The 14,204-nt window shown below is 30.2% G+C and overlaps 1 protein-coding gene across 1 annotated transcript in view; it reads left to right on the top strand.

Annotated features, from left to right (window-relative positions):
• The window catches only part of LOC108753630 (Down syndrome cell adhesion molecule-like protein 1 homolog), a 79,541-nt gene that overhangs the window by 549 nt on the left and 64,788 nt on the right, over positions 1–14,204 (top strand). The gene's annotated exons all lie outside the window — the stretch shown is intronic.

Below are 14,204 nucleotides of genomic sequence, written 5' to 3'. Positions count from 1 at the left end.
TCACAGAGCAATAGCCTTTCTCGATGTTCGCGCTAATTGAACACGCCCGCGAATTGACCGATCGACAGAATCCGCTTAACTCCGCGAATCTCTGGGATTTGGCTTTCTCTCCCCCTTTTTTTCACAAAGTCCTTATGATTGCCGCTCGAACGCGCCCGCCTACGCGGTAATTAATTAAAATAATCTCTTCGCGCGCGCCGCGCGTCCATTATTTCGAGCTACCACTCGCACCAGGCGTGTCCGAAAAGTTCTGGCACTGAATGACTAAAATGGGAAATCAAAGCGGACAGAAAACGTAGATTGATATTGGCACGAATGCCAATCAATCGTTCGGAGATCAATTTTTGTCGAATCTGAATTACATTCGACCGGTTGCTGAACAATAACTATCATCATTCTTGTTAAATCAATCTCTAGAGGAACATAACATAGCCGTTTTTTAATTTCAATTCAGTATTATTTAATTTCTGTGTCGTGTTGTGTCGAATGCCATTGTGCGAGAGGCTACCACCATGACCGATGACGTCACTTTTCCTTAAAAAAAAAAAAAAAAAAAAAAAAAAACTTTATCTGAGCATTCATCATACAAACTTGATTTTCAAAAATACTATTTGATGATTATGTTCGAAATCAACATGAAAAGAAATATGTTGGTACATTAAAATGGTTACATATTTGCTACAAGCTGAATAATAAACCAAAAAAATTTATATCTCAAGAATAATTGAAACAAAGAATAAGAGAACTATTATATATATAATTAGGAATAAAAATAATTTGAGTGAAAAATTGTTCATAAACGTGAGAATTGTAAAAAGTGTCATGAAAGCTTTTTATATTTAAAATATTAGATAAACATAATTGTGTTTTTAAAGAAAAGTAGGACATTATTAATGTAATGGAAACTTATTATAACATACTTAAACGCGTGCGATAAAATTAAAATATTTTATAGTATGCTGTTTTTAATTAAAACATTTTATAAAATTATTATTTCCTTTAAAAATAATATCATACTTAAATTCTTTAAATTCTTAGAGCTAATTATAATATCAAACGTGACGAAACATAAAATAAAAAATGCGATAAAAATACGTTTCATGATATTTTTAGAATGATTAAAAACGAAGATCAAATAATCATTGATTACAATTACTAATATTCTTTTATTTCAATTTGACCTATTTATAACATAAGAGAAAAATGACTATAGATATAACTGTCAAAATGGTATAGAGCATAAGAAGCAAAAAATGTTACTCTGTAGAATATTTATAAGAATTTCTCGAGGTCTTAACGTTCGTGGCAATCAATAACTGTGCATTACATTCCTTCAGTGAGAGATTTTCGATGTACCATCCGACAAGTCCTGAAACTTTTATTGGGCACACCTTGTAAAACCCTCTGACATCGACGTCCGTCATTACAATACATAGCGCTTCCACTGGATAGACGCCGTTACTATGGTGTATTAATTGAGTGTCGAAGTACTTAGAGGAGATACTTTTTTTATTTACATGGAGAGGTTTGATTTTTTACAACGTTTACTTTCGACGATTTCCTGCATTATATTAATAAAATAAGGAAACATATTTTAATATTTTAATTATGTGACTATAGATATTTTTATATAAAATATGTTATAATTGTGTACTTTAAATACTTAGACACTTTAAAAATAATTAAAAATTTTGTTAACGTTATTAAAGTCCTATGTCATTTATATTAAAAGAAAGCGTTTTATTATTATTTCATATTAATTGATAGTAAAATTGCATTTGTTACTTTTTTACATTTTCACGATATATACAACGTATGCACATATAAAAATGATTTAAAACTCATCACAAAATTAAATTTGCTTTTAGATTTACAAATAAATTTGCTATAAGGAGAAATAAGTGCATGAGTAATTAATAATTTAATCAATAACTAATTTAAATATTTGTAATAGACATTTCATGTAATTGTACATAAAATGAATAAAATGAATAATTTTTTAGATATAATATTTTTCATGGGAGCACATACATATTTATCTTAATATTTATTATTCTTCTTTATAATAATAACAAATTTGTAATTTGAAACCTTTTGTTCAAATAATAATAATTTTGTATAAGTAATATGATCTTTGACATATAATTATTAAAACATTTCATATAAACAGTTATATTTTATGTAGGGCAACTCCGGTATATACGCTGCATCTATTAAAAACTTAATTCATTAAGTATTATTTACTATGTTTAAAGTAAATGAACTATATCAGTAAAAACTTTGTACTGTCTACTATTATGAAAAAAATTTTAGAAATCTAAAATATTTATATTTCGTATTAAAAAATGAACTTTTTTAAACCTTTGCCTTTTTGCCGTATATTCCAATGTCATAGGGGTGGGATATGTGGCTACTCACAGGGGGAGGGAGGTTATGTACGACTCATGAAAAATTTACAAATAATGCATATAAAATGCGTTTATAAATTTTATTAAGGAATAAGAATGATAAATATATATATGAAGTAATAAATAATAATTACAATCTTCCCACATGTATTACAAGTGTTATGACATGAGATATATATTTCATGTAATGCGTTTATTGCATTTAGTGCACTGAATTCAATCTGCGCACTTTGCATTGCTTTGGGCATAAATCCTGTCCGCTAAAAATGCCGTATATTTCAAACAGGATATACAAGACAACAAACTAAACAAAGAATACAAGAGCAAAGTATTTGTATTTTGTTATACAACATGCTTTACTATTCCTCTACACACTCATGTATCACGAAGTAACCATTAAGTCTTTTGCACATCCTATAGTAATCATTTTATGTATAGTAATCATTTTATAATTTATGATGATACTACTTAACACAGTGACAAATCGATTCAACTCACAATAATTTCATTAATATTAACAGTAAGAAACTGAAATCGTGAACACTATACTACAATATAACATAAAGGCATGTAACAGAGTGTTGCGGGAAAATTACCCCCACTCTTTCTATTTTTTTCTGATTTCTGCGGCGTAAATCCCAGCGCGGCGTATTCGCCGGAGTACTCTAACAATTAAAAAGTAAAAAATTATTTATGAAAGAAATTTATGGAAAAATAGTTTTTAATCATATTTTCCAATGAGAGGATTATAAAATTATTTTGAAACTAGTGTAATTATATATAATAAATAAAAATATTATATATAGATTGTAAATAAGTAGATTACATTTTATAGGAAGATGTGATTTTTAGAATCATATATTCACATCATGATGTAAATTGCATCCCGTACTCTTGTTGCGGTGAGTTCCAGCTGATTGTTCAAGCGTATTAATTGAATCTCGTCGCGAATCAGCCTGCTATCATTAATTCAGGACGTATTTAGGAGCAGCGGAAAATATTCTGTTCACGCTTCTCCGATATCTGCTTGTTATATCGTTCACGTGAGCATTTAATTACGTACGTTTGTCTTTGTAACGTCGTTGGAGACGTGAATTTCAGCCGCTCGGTGAGGTGTACTAATAAGATTTTGTCGTAGATCAGGATGGACTAGATCGCATTAATTCACATGAAGCCTTTAAGCTCTGAAAGACGTTGCCGCATTTTCCGCCTTTTCCGTGTTCAAATTTTTACAAAGATTTATGAGAGATATTTGTCAGGCAGATTTGTCGAACAGCTTGACGTTTTCCGGAATAATTTTTTTTCTTAAACATGTATTTCTTTTGTATCAAATATTCTTATGTGCATTTTCTTCCGTAAGATTGTGAATATAATAATTCGATACGTTTTTTCATATTATAGACTGGTGAAACACGAACATAGTTATTCTTTTTTAAATTCTATATTTTTTAATATAAAGATTTATATTAAAAATATATTTAATTTAAGATTTTTATATAATACTTTTTATGAGAGACTTTTAAGAATGCGAGGTAATTTTAAAGCATCAGAAAATTGTTTAGTTATGATTAAATCTATTGAAACGTTAACACTTATTCGCAATACAATTGTTCTTTGATATAACGTTACAATTCCTATCGTATAAAGAGAATATTTTATACGTAATTGAAATGCTGTATGTTCACATGTATTACAAACGAATTCTATACGGGATTGCTATGTGTATCATAAACGCAGGGAATCGCGGTAATGTAATGTACTTAATCATTTATTCATCTGTGGGATGTGGCCGTTAATTAAATTGTTATTTTAAACAACATTTTAATTGAGCATTTCTATAGAAATAATAAACGATCACGCTTTCCCATACAACAAGAGTATTTCCTTTTCCCTTTTCGAATTTTGTTCTAGAAATATGACCGTCGCGCGACTACAACGCGTGATACACTGCACACACTCTACTGTCGAATTATTTTCTACTCTTATAAAGGTTGCACATATATAAGTCCTCTCAAGGGTTGAGTAAGTTTTCTCACATTACTAGGTCATGCCATCGTACCTTCTCCATGTTGGATCTTTAATAATTGCCCTGGTTGGATTGAAGCTGATCCTTGATGTGCAACATTTTATATTCGAACGTGTTAATAATTCCACCAATCTGGATAAAACTTACATTTCCTTTTTATTTTCCGCACCTTCTTCGCACATGTGCTCGTCCCATATATCGTTTCGACTATATGGATTATTCCATTCTCATGCATATATAGAATGGATATACGTATAAGGTTTCTTCTGCGTATATCCAGTTGACTTTCTTTTTAAATTAAATTTCTTGTATAATTAAACTCTTTCTTCATAAGATTAAATAGCGTCGGATTTTTTATATCCGTTCCCAATAATACATGAATGTTAAGCTTACTATGTGACATACAGAATGAAATAATAAGAGAATAGGAAAAAAAATTATAGCGTAATTGAAAGAGGAGACGATGAAAGAAGAATTTTAAAACAATATAAAATTATTTTTTAAGTTAAACTTTACATATGTTGCAAGTATATTAAAATTAGATCTTTTTTTTAGAAAGTTTAAGTTTTCTGAAAACGCTGACAATTATAATTTACAATATTGATTTTACAATTTGATTTTAGATTTTTGGGCATTTTTTCAAGTACTGTATTTTTCAAAGCATTGACCTATAATTAAATTGTCCGATTTTACATGAGCTTTTCATATAAAATGAGAATTACATCATATAGCTCTTTTAGTGTAAAATGAGATTTACAATTGGATGATTTCATACAGATTTTTGATTTTACGAGGTCTGTCGAATTTTTCAAAAACTAATGGAAATTTTATAAAAAATAATTTTTTTCAATAATAATAATTATAACTTAAATAATAAGTATTCTTGCAGCATACATATGTACATACATGTATATGTCATTCTACACAATTATTAAATCTAATATTAATATTAATTATAAACTAAATACAAAGTACAGCGTTTTATAAGATAACTGATATTCTTCACTCATATTGTGAAATTTCTTTGTCATGTTTCATATTTTATGAAAGACTGATTTTCCAATATGACTGTTTGCTTCAAGAGGGAAGTGTCTTAAGGGACGCAGCGCAAAAATAAAAATTATATGAATTTATGAGAGCGCATAAGTAGTGCATAAATCTTGTGTATTTGATTTTTCAAATCGGTTATTATTAATACGTGGGAGGGCTGATTGACAGTTTACTTAGTCCCCCCCCCCTCCTAAAAAAAATTCTTTTTTTAACTAAACATGAGCGCAAAAATTTTTTCTTGCGGATTTTGAAAGCGCATAAATAGCGCATTATTATATAATTTGTTCATTAAGATTTAGTTAAGTGGAAGAGCCAGCTAGAGGCAGACGTTACTATGTGCGTATTAGGATGCAATCACAGTCATTACATGCACAAGTGGATGATATTCGCGACACTGAGGTTTGGTTGATATAGTGTGTATATATGCTGTTATTTATACAAGAGACTGATATTCTATTCTACGAGAACTGATTTTTATTCGTAGAACGTCTAATATGTCGCAAAATAAGACTTGTTGTTGCTTTTGAAAATTTTCTTGACAATATATGTGTAGCAGTATTGCAATTTAATATAATACACAGACAGATAATTATTTTTTTTTCCATTAACTAATATTCCAAATACGATTCATAATATAATTAGTTCTTATAAATTTCTGTTCGCTTTTACAAAGATTTTAAAATTTGATGCCAACATGAAATATTACTGTACGAAATTTTACAGTAATATTTCATTCCGTATTACATATCATTACGAGTTTGCGAACACTGTAAAATCTCTTTTGAAATATCTTTGTAAATAATGTCTTATCATATTTTGAGTTATACATATAATCGAACTTAATTATAAAGCAAAGGATATGTCTTCACATAAAAATTTAAAATAATACTAACTTTATGGAGCGCTAATCTTTATCTTTTATTAACATTTATCTATACACATTGAATTTGCATGTATATACAATTCATGTTTCCAGTTTGAATAAATATAGTTGAGAAGAATAGAATTCACTATTCAGATATTGGATATTCTCGTATTTCCATTTAAAATTCACTTGGCATAAAAAATCGACTCAAGAGTGGATTTTAAATCGAGTTATAAATTTCCAGAAGTGGAGAGTGTCCAAGTTATCTTGAGTAATCAGGCACGGAGGTTAATGAAGAAGGTAATTTCGGGACGTAATTTACGAGGCGTGAAATGTTGTAGATGATTCGGTTGGTGGAAAGTTTTGGGTCTTAGTCGGAATATTGAAAAAGTAAAATGATTAATTGCAAGAGTGATTTCTTAAACAAGCTGATAACTTTGCGATAGCGAATCTATAGGTTTATTACTGATAGATAAAGCCTAATCATATTTTCCAATAATTTTAAAGCCTAAACGTAAGAGTACTTTAAACAACCAAAGATTGAACACGATTCTTTCCTACAGTTCTTTAAAAGAGCGATAGTTTGATAGCAATTCCCAATGCAGCTTATCGTGTAGCAGTAAAAACAAGCAGACAAAATAAATAGTAAGAAAAATGTTCCCTCGATTTTGGCTTTTGCTACCAAATCCTATCGCAACTTCCTTTCTTGCATATATCTACATATGTATATACACTTTACTATTCACGCTATTCACTCTCGCCTCCAGGCTTTCCATATTGTTTTTTGTTTTACGCGAAATGTACTTTGCCAATATTTGTTTATGCGAATAATAAAAAAAATCAAAATTTTACATATCCAAAATATTTTATCTATAAAATAAAATTTATGCCATTTTGAGCCAAACACATAATATGTTGATGTGAAAGATAATTTATAGATATTTATAAGATAAGTTATTTAACATAGTAGGTTTCTATTCAAGATTTGGATCCCTTTTCATTGTCAATTTGAACGACAAACGTTGATCAAAATGTCCAAAGAGTGATATAAACTTAATGGTACATGGCGATGTTAAACAGTTACGCCGTTCCAACGAGATCATTGAACTTTCCGATATACCATACAATCATTCATTGAATCAATAATGTTAAATATAATAAATTGATTTTCAACTTAAGTAGAATAGCTAGGAAGATTCTAACTCACCATGCATTAGTATGTATACGTATATGAGATGTGTATGTGATTGTAAGTGGTCAGGGGGAGGGGGAGGAAGTACGTCATAGACGCTGAATCCAAGAGACAAGGGAGGGAACAAGTGCATTGCTAGACGAGGAGTCTGCAGAGAAGAGGATATTTTGTTCTTTTTTTCTCCTTTCCCGTTGCATTCTCTTTCCAACTCATTATTGCTCTCTCTCTCTCTCTCTCTCTCTCTCTCTCATTCTTAGTTGTATTCTCTCATATGTTCTCTTTCCTTTTCGCACGTAATTTTATTAAATAAATATGGTATTTATGTTACAATTTTTTTATGATTCAATTTAATCTGATTATTTAATGAGTGCAATTTTAAATAATGACTTCTTAATATGATGGTACGAGGATAGTAGACATACACGGTGCAATGTGATACTTACCGGAGACAAGGAAAATAACTATTTAAAGGTATAATTTTAATACATATTTATTTTTTTTAAATATAATAAAACAGGTACGTATATTTAAATATAATTTATAGGTCGTTTCCACCTCTACCCATCCTTGTAATCTACCATCCATTATTATCACCATTGACGTCATTCTTATTATTTGTTTTCTTCTTTTCCATATTCTATTCATCCAATTATTTATCATAACAATATCGTTCTTCACAGTCTTCATTGTTATTTAGAGAGTAAGGATGTAGAGTAGAGATGTACGTTTGCTATCGTTTTTATTTAGAAAGATAATAAATTATAAAAATTAATAGTAGATAGCCTTTCTCTTTATTTGATAATGCAGTCCACGTCGTCTGTTGTACTATAAATGTCTATGTTACCATAAGAAACCTTGCTATAAATTGTTTTTTTCTTTTTTTTTATCTTTAACTTATACGAGAGCTTTATTGTAGTCGTTAAGAGTACATCTATTGTTCTTTACTCCTAAAAAAAAAAAAGGGTAATGAAGTGTATGTGTTTTTTTAAATTCCTACTTACCTGTGCCGAAGAAAATCTATGAATTATTATTAAATAGCTATCATACTTCTATATGTTTGAACAGTTATCTTTTTCTAACTAGTTTTGTTCATTGCTGAAAAAAAAACGCGGTTTTTTGGGGAGCACCACTTCTGAACATTTACCGAAATCTATTTTTAAGATTTAAAATTTGATGAAAATGCAAACAAATGTATTTAAAAGAGTTTGAAAGTTAGAAAGACTTTTAATATTAATATTTCGTGTGCTCTCTCGTCTTCATTGAAAGTAATAACAACCTGCGACAACGTCGTAAATGGACGGGTAATTATATTAGAGAGGAAAAGAATTTCGCGGAGGAATTTCGCCTTCCGTTGTTTCTCTTGTCTTCTGTATTTCTTGTCGCTCGTGAAGCGTTTTCCCGACGCGCAACTGGGAGAACCAGCACGAGAGAGTTCGGTTACATATTTTATAGGATTACGTTCCAGCAACTGAACGGGTTGCTCGCCGAAAAAAAGTTCTCTTTAAAATCGCGAATAGGGAACATTGAGGGCGGAGACGACGGAAACTCATTAATCCCCGTACCTCCGTGCTAGATAATACTAATTCGTTTTCGGAACTTTCTTATTTCTTCCTTATCCACTATGTGCGAGTCAGCAGTTGAACAAGTCCTCGACGTTCTTTCAAAAACTAAAGAGAAAGAAGTTGTCATTTGACGAATGATGATTCGGAAAGAGGAAAGGCACAGAGAGAAGAGAGGACAATTAAATACCAATAATTGCGGTGATTACCAGACGATTAATCGCCGTTATCGACAGTTTCATTTAGCGCGTTAATTTCTCTGGCATTGCGAGCACAATGCGGTTATGATTCGTAAACGATTATTTTAATTGCGCAGGGTCGCTTTTCTCCGAAATAATTGTCCCTCAGAGTAATAATATGTAATATTGCGAGAGAGATGAAACTGAAGAAGAGGTTAATAGATTAATATTTACGCGGGCAGTTGTAAAAGGGAAAAGCCAGCTCGCGGCACAAAAGAGGGCGCTATCCCTATCCGGACAACACAGTGGAGTTTGTTACATTATGAAAGGGGTCGATTGTTTGAATGGACTTCAATTTTAATCGCGCGCGCTTCTGCGAAACTATAACGCGGATACATCTGTGCCCGTTCTCCGCTAAACAGTAGATTAAAGGTACACAATACTGGCTTCTAAGGTATAATCCCTTCGTAGGAAGGAAAAGCACAATGCACCATTGGAAATGTTACTGCCTGTTTGTCCAAGTTTTTTTCCCGGAGGATCGTACGCGACCAGATCTCGACAATTTTCTGTTCCGCTTTTTTTTTTGTTTATCCTATTGTATTGATGTACGTTTCGGTTGGCCGCGCGAACAATCGTGTTACACAGCGGCTCTCAACTCTTAGAAATAACAACCTTCGTTCATTCATAAATTCGTGTAAAATTAATGAATATATTTTATTTTAAAATCATGAAGTGTGTAAAAATAATATTGTCATGTTATGTTACTATTCTAGTTTTGTTTATGATTGATGCAGACTGAAAATTAATTTCGCGGCGCAGTCTGCAGGATTAGATACGTATATAAAATCCAAACCGAATTATTTAAAATTTAAACGCTAAAATCCAGTTTAGGCTGTATAAGGCTTCCATTTCATAATTGTGTAGAAATAATACTTTTGCAGAGAAAAAAGTTATAAGAGATTTGTAGCATATCAGTTTAGCTTTTTTTTCTGTAAATATAAAAATTTAAGATCCGATTTATCAATAAGATGATAACGAGATAGCATTGAATCTTTTTAGCAAAATCAATGTTTTCGTTGACGACTTAAGCGAAATTGGTTAGATAATTTAACGAAGCGTTTTTGCATCAAGAGAATTTGTACCGATAAAATTGGGAAACACTGATATAACGTACGTTTTTTGTACATTTTATCGCCTTTAGCGCGATATTTTGTACATTCGTTGCGGGAGAAGCCGCAATCTCTTGCACACGTAATAAACTCCACGATATATATTTCTGTCATTAGTTTTCTTAAGCTCAAATTAGTTAGACTTTTTTAATTGATAAAATACAGGACTCTTGATTTATTAAATAATATAATAAAAGTTGAAAAAGAGCAATTAAGAGTCAATTTATAGCGTCAGTTATAACGTCATATCAATTATATCAATACTATAAATAACTAGAGAATTGTACATATTACATATTAAAAAATTACAATCTTCATAATTTACATATATTAATAATATGGCATATTTGACTACGAGATTGGGCCATCTTTAGATGTTCAAATATTTAAAAACGGAAATATTTGGAAAAACGAATATAACACAGTAAAATTATAAAAGAATTATCAAAATTATACATCTTATAACCTAATTAGTTCATGATCAAATAAACGCTTAGTAGTTCTTTAATATGATATAATTTTTGGCGGTCATTTGCGTTACTCTTAAACGTATATATAGAAAGTAATAAATATAGAAATTCTAGCTTGCACGGTTTACCTACCAGTGCTGTCTATCATTCGTCGTGTAAACACCCACTATCAGCGAGTAAGACATATTGGGTACTAGGTCATGTAGATTCCGGTTACCTTATAAAAGCTTCCTTTTTGAGACTAAAATGAATGTGTGCACTACTATCTTTTCTTGAAAATTAAAAATTTTTTAAATAACCTCGCTATTTTTTTAACGTTTCGTACACGCACGTTTTCGCATGTTAAGTTTAATTCTGTGCTCTCGCGCGGTTTTCAGTTTTTGCATCGATCACGTGTCAACTTTAGACTGCTCGGTTTTACCAAAATTTTTCAAAAATTTGATTGTAGAGACGAGAAGGTAAAAAGAGAAGGAAGCTCCTTTGGTACAAAAAGTGAAATATAGTTAACGTGAATTTTTCTGGTGGCACTTTAATTTATGTGCTATGAACTCGGTGAGAGATTGTCGTGAACAAAAGAAGAGTCATATCAAAGTCTAATGGAAAAAATAAGCGTGGTGACAATATACATTATATGTCATTATTTTCTGCAAAGCTTTCAGGCGAGATAATAATGCTAGGAAAGCGAAGGAGTTAAGCGACACGTTAAGCAACTTATTGGTTGTTACGACAATGTTTTTTTCTGTTAAGTGAAAAAAAATAAGGATCTTTCGATAATTCATCTTCGAATGATAATCACTTATTTTTCTGATCATTTTTTATTGAGTGTGCTCTCAACGTTTTCTGTCTTTCTGAATACTAAGTCACTTTTTCCATGTTATCAGTGTTGCAAAACACAGAAGGAAATCGGTATAAATGATAAATAATATTGTATAAGTTTTGAATTTTAGTGTCAATGTTTATGAAATTACACATTCCTTGCGCACAATTACAGTGAAATAAATGACCTCGCAGCAATATAATTGTGAAAAGTGTTAATACGTGTTACGTAAATAACTTACTGAAATGCATATACATAATAACTTAATTTATCTTGTAGTCATTAATATGTGAATATATATAATAGCATATTTTATTTTTAATTAAATTAAATACAATGTAATATACAAATTATAACATCCGCATATTTTATATTATTTTATATTATATTGTAGATACGACTTTTTATCATTAGATATTATAATTTATAAAAAGTAAGCAACGTGATAAATTATATATGAATACACTTTTAATATAATGTTTAGTATACATACTTTCGGATTTAATTTAAATTATAATTTATATGCATTCCTATTTTAAATTATTACATATTTACATTTACATTTGCGATGAATCTCAAGTTTTGTTTTTCCTCTTTGAATAACAGATAAAATCTCCAGATTGTATTTAACTTTTTATTTTTGCGAATTCTATATGATGAAGATTTTAATTAAAATGCTTTTACTTAATATTTCGTTATGTTGTCTCGTTTCTTCTTTTTTTAAAATTTAGTATAAAGTTATTCAGTATCGTTAAGAAAAAGTTCCACTGTAAAGTAAGGAAAATTTGCAAGAAACAACGTCAAAACAAAGAAGTTTCTCACGATCTTGAAAAAGTGACCTCCATTTTTTTACTACTTAATTATTAAGTCATGGAAAAGTTTCTATTAGGTCATGGAAAAGACGTCGAATACAAACAGATCTTCGTAATGAGAGTTAAAAATGTTCATGATTAAACAGTTTTTATCTTTTTCTTTGCATTCACTTATCTTTTTTTATTTTATTCTCTTTATATACGTATTATATGTACACACATATACAAGTATATACATATACATTTATACAGTGTCTTTCGAATTGATCGCTACTTTACGCGGTTCAATTTTTCCTTACACATTTCAACAACTTCGACGATTATTTCTATGTATGTATGTGTTTCTACGTAGGAGAGACCAGGGCACGGTCTTCACAATTTCACATTAGATTCTTTTAAACAATTACGATTAAAATATATTAATATGATAGAGAGAGAACCTTTCTCTACATTTTCATACCAATACTAGAATCCTCTGCAATATGATATGACGTTAATCAATAATACTTATTTTAGCAATAAACTTTCAGTGAAATTTCAGCGAAATTCCAATGACATTTTTCCACTACTGTTCTAATAGTGACGTTATTGTCGAATTTACTATTACACTACTGCACTAGTACTAACACTAGCAGGTTTTTTCCGTAAAAAAAAAAAACCGATGTTCGTCGACATTATGGTGGAATTAATAAGGTGAAGCATTCTCGTAGATGCGCAGTAGAAGAGTGAAATTGAATACCATTTGATTAGCTGTTTCAGTATAACCGGTACGTATATAAGGAAAGTGTACATTGATTGGTTTATTGCCAGTATTGCTACCGTCATTATATACGCAATGTTTCATCTTATTAATTAGACCATGATCGACATGAGAAGCAAGTTGGCATTGCGTTCCGTTTATCTATTTATGATGAAAGAAATGAAAAAGTTCCCGCAAAATATTTCTTTTATAAAACCGTATTTATTTATTGCAAAGACAGTGCATACAAAATTATGATTAAAAAAAAAACGTTTTCTTATGAATTTAAGAATTATATTTAAAAACTTATGAATTTAATTTTGTGATGTTCCCAAGCGGTCACCCATCCTAGATATACTTATACATAGCATACTTTGACGTTTGCGATCGTATGAGAACTGCTCCTTCGGTGAATTACATAAATACTGATGGATGTACAGTTGTAACATATGTGATCAAAGATGTGAAAAAGATGAAACATGTATAGAAAAAATAATTAATGCTAGACATAATTGTAATGTACAAACGTAATGTACTTAATATCGTATTATCTTCTTATACATATTAAAATTCTTTATGTAACAATGGTGATTATTTAGAAATCTATCACCAGAGAGAAACCAAAGAGAGGACATGAGAGCCTTTTTCCTGTTACCGCAAAATGAGCCCGCGCACTACTGCACTCTGAAGAAGTGGCTATAAACTATTATACACAACGCAATATCCATTTTTTTTTTGCGATGCTCCTGATGGAAATAAATTGCTGAATAAATAACTAAAATCTATCAAATTAATAGAGATTTCAACGATTTCAGCAATTTATTTCCATTAGATGCACCGCAAAAAAAATGGATACTGTTATGTAGTTTACATCCACTTTATCAGAAGGCAGTAATGCGCGGGGGCATTTTTGGTTAC

The sequence above is a fragment of the Trachymyrmex septentrionalis genome, unplaced genomic scaffold, assembly GCF_001594115.1.
Source record: "Trachymyrmex septentrionalis isolate Tsep2-gDNA-1 unplaced genomic scaffold, Tsep1.0 scaffold7, whole genome shotgun sequence".
Taxonomy (NCBI): domain Eukaryota; kingdom Metazoa; phylum Arthropoda; class Insecta; order Hymenoptera; family Formicidae; genus Trachymyrmex; species Trachymyrmex septentrionalis.
Note: the sequence above shows the minus strand (reverse complement) of the source record. Positions and strands in the feature narration are given on the sequence as shown.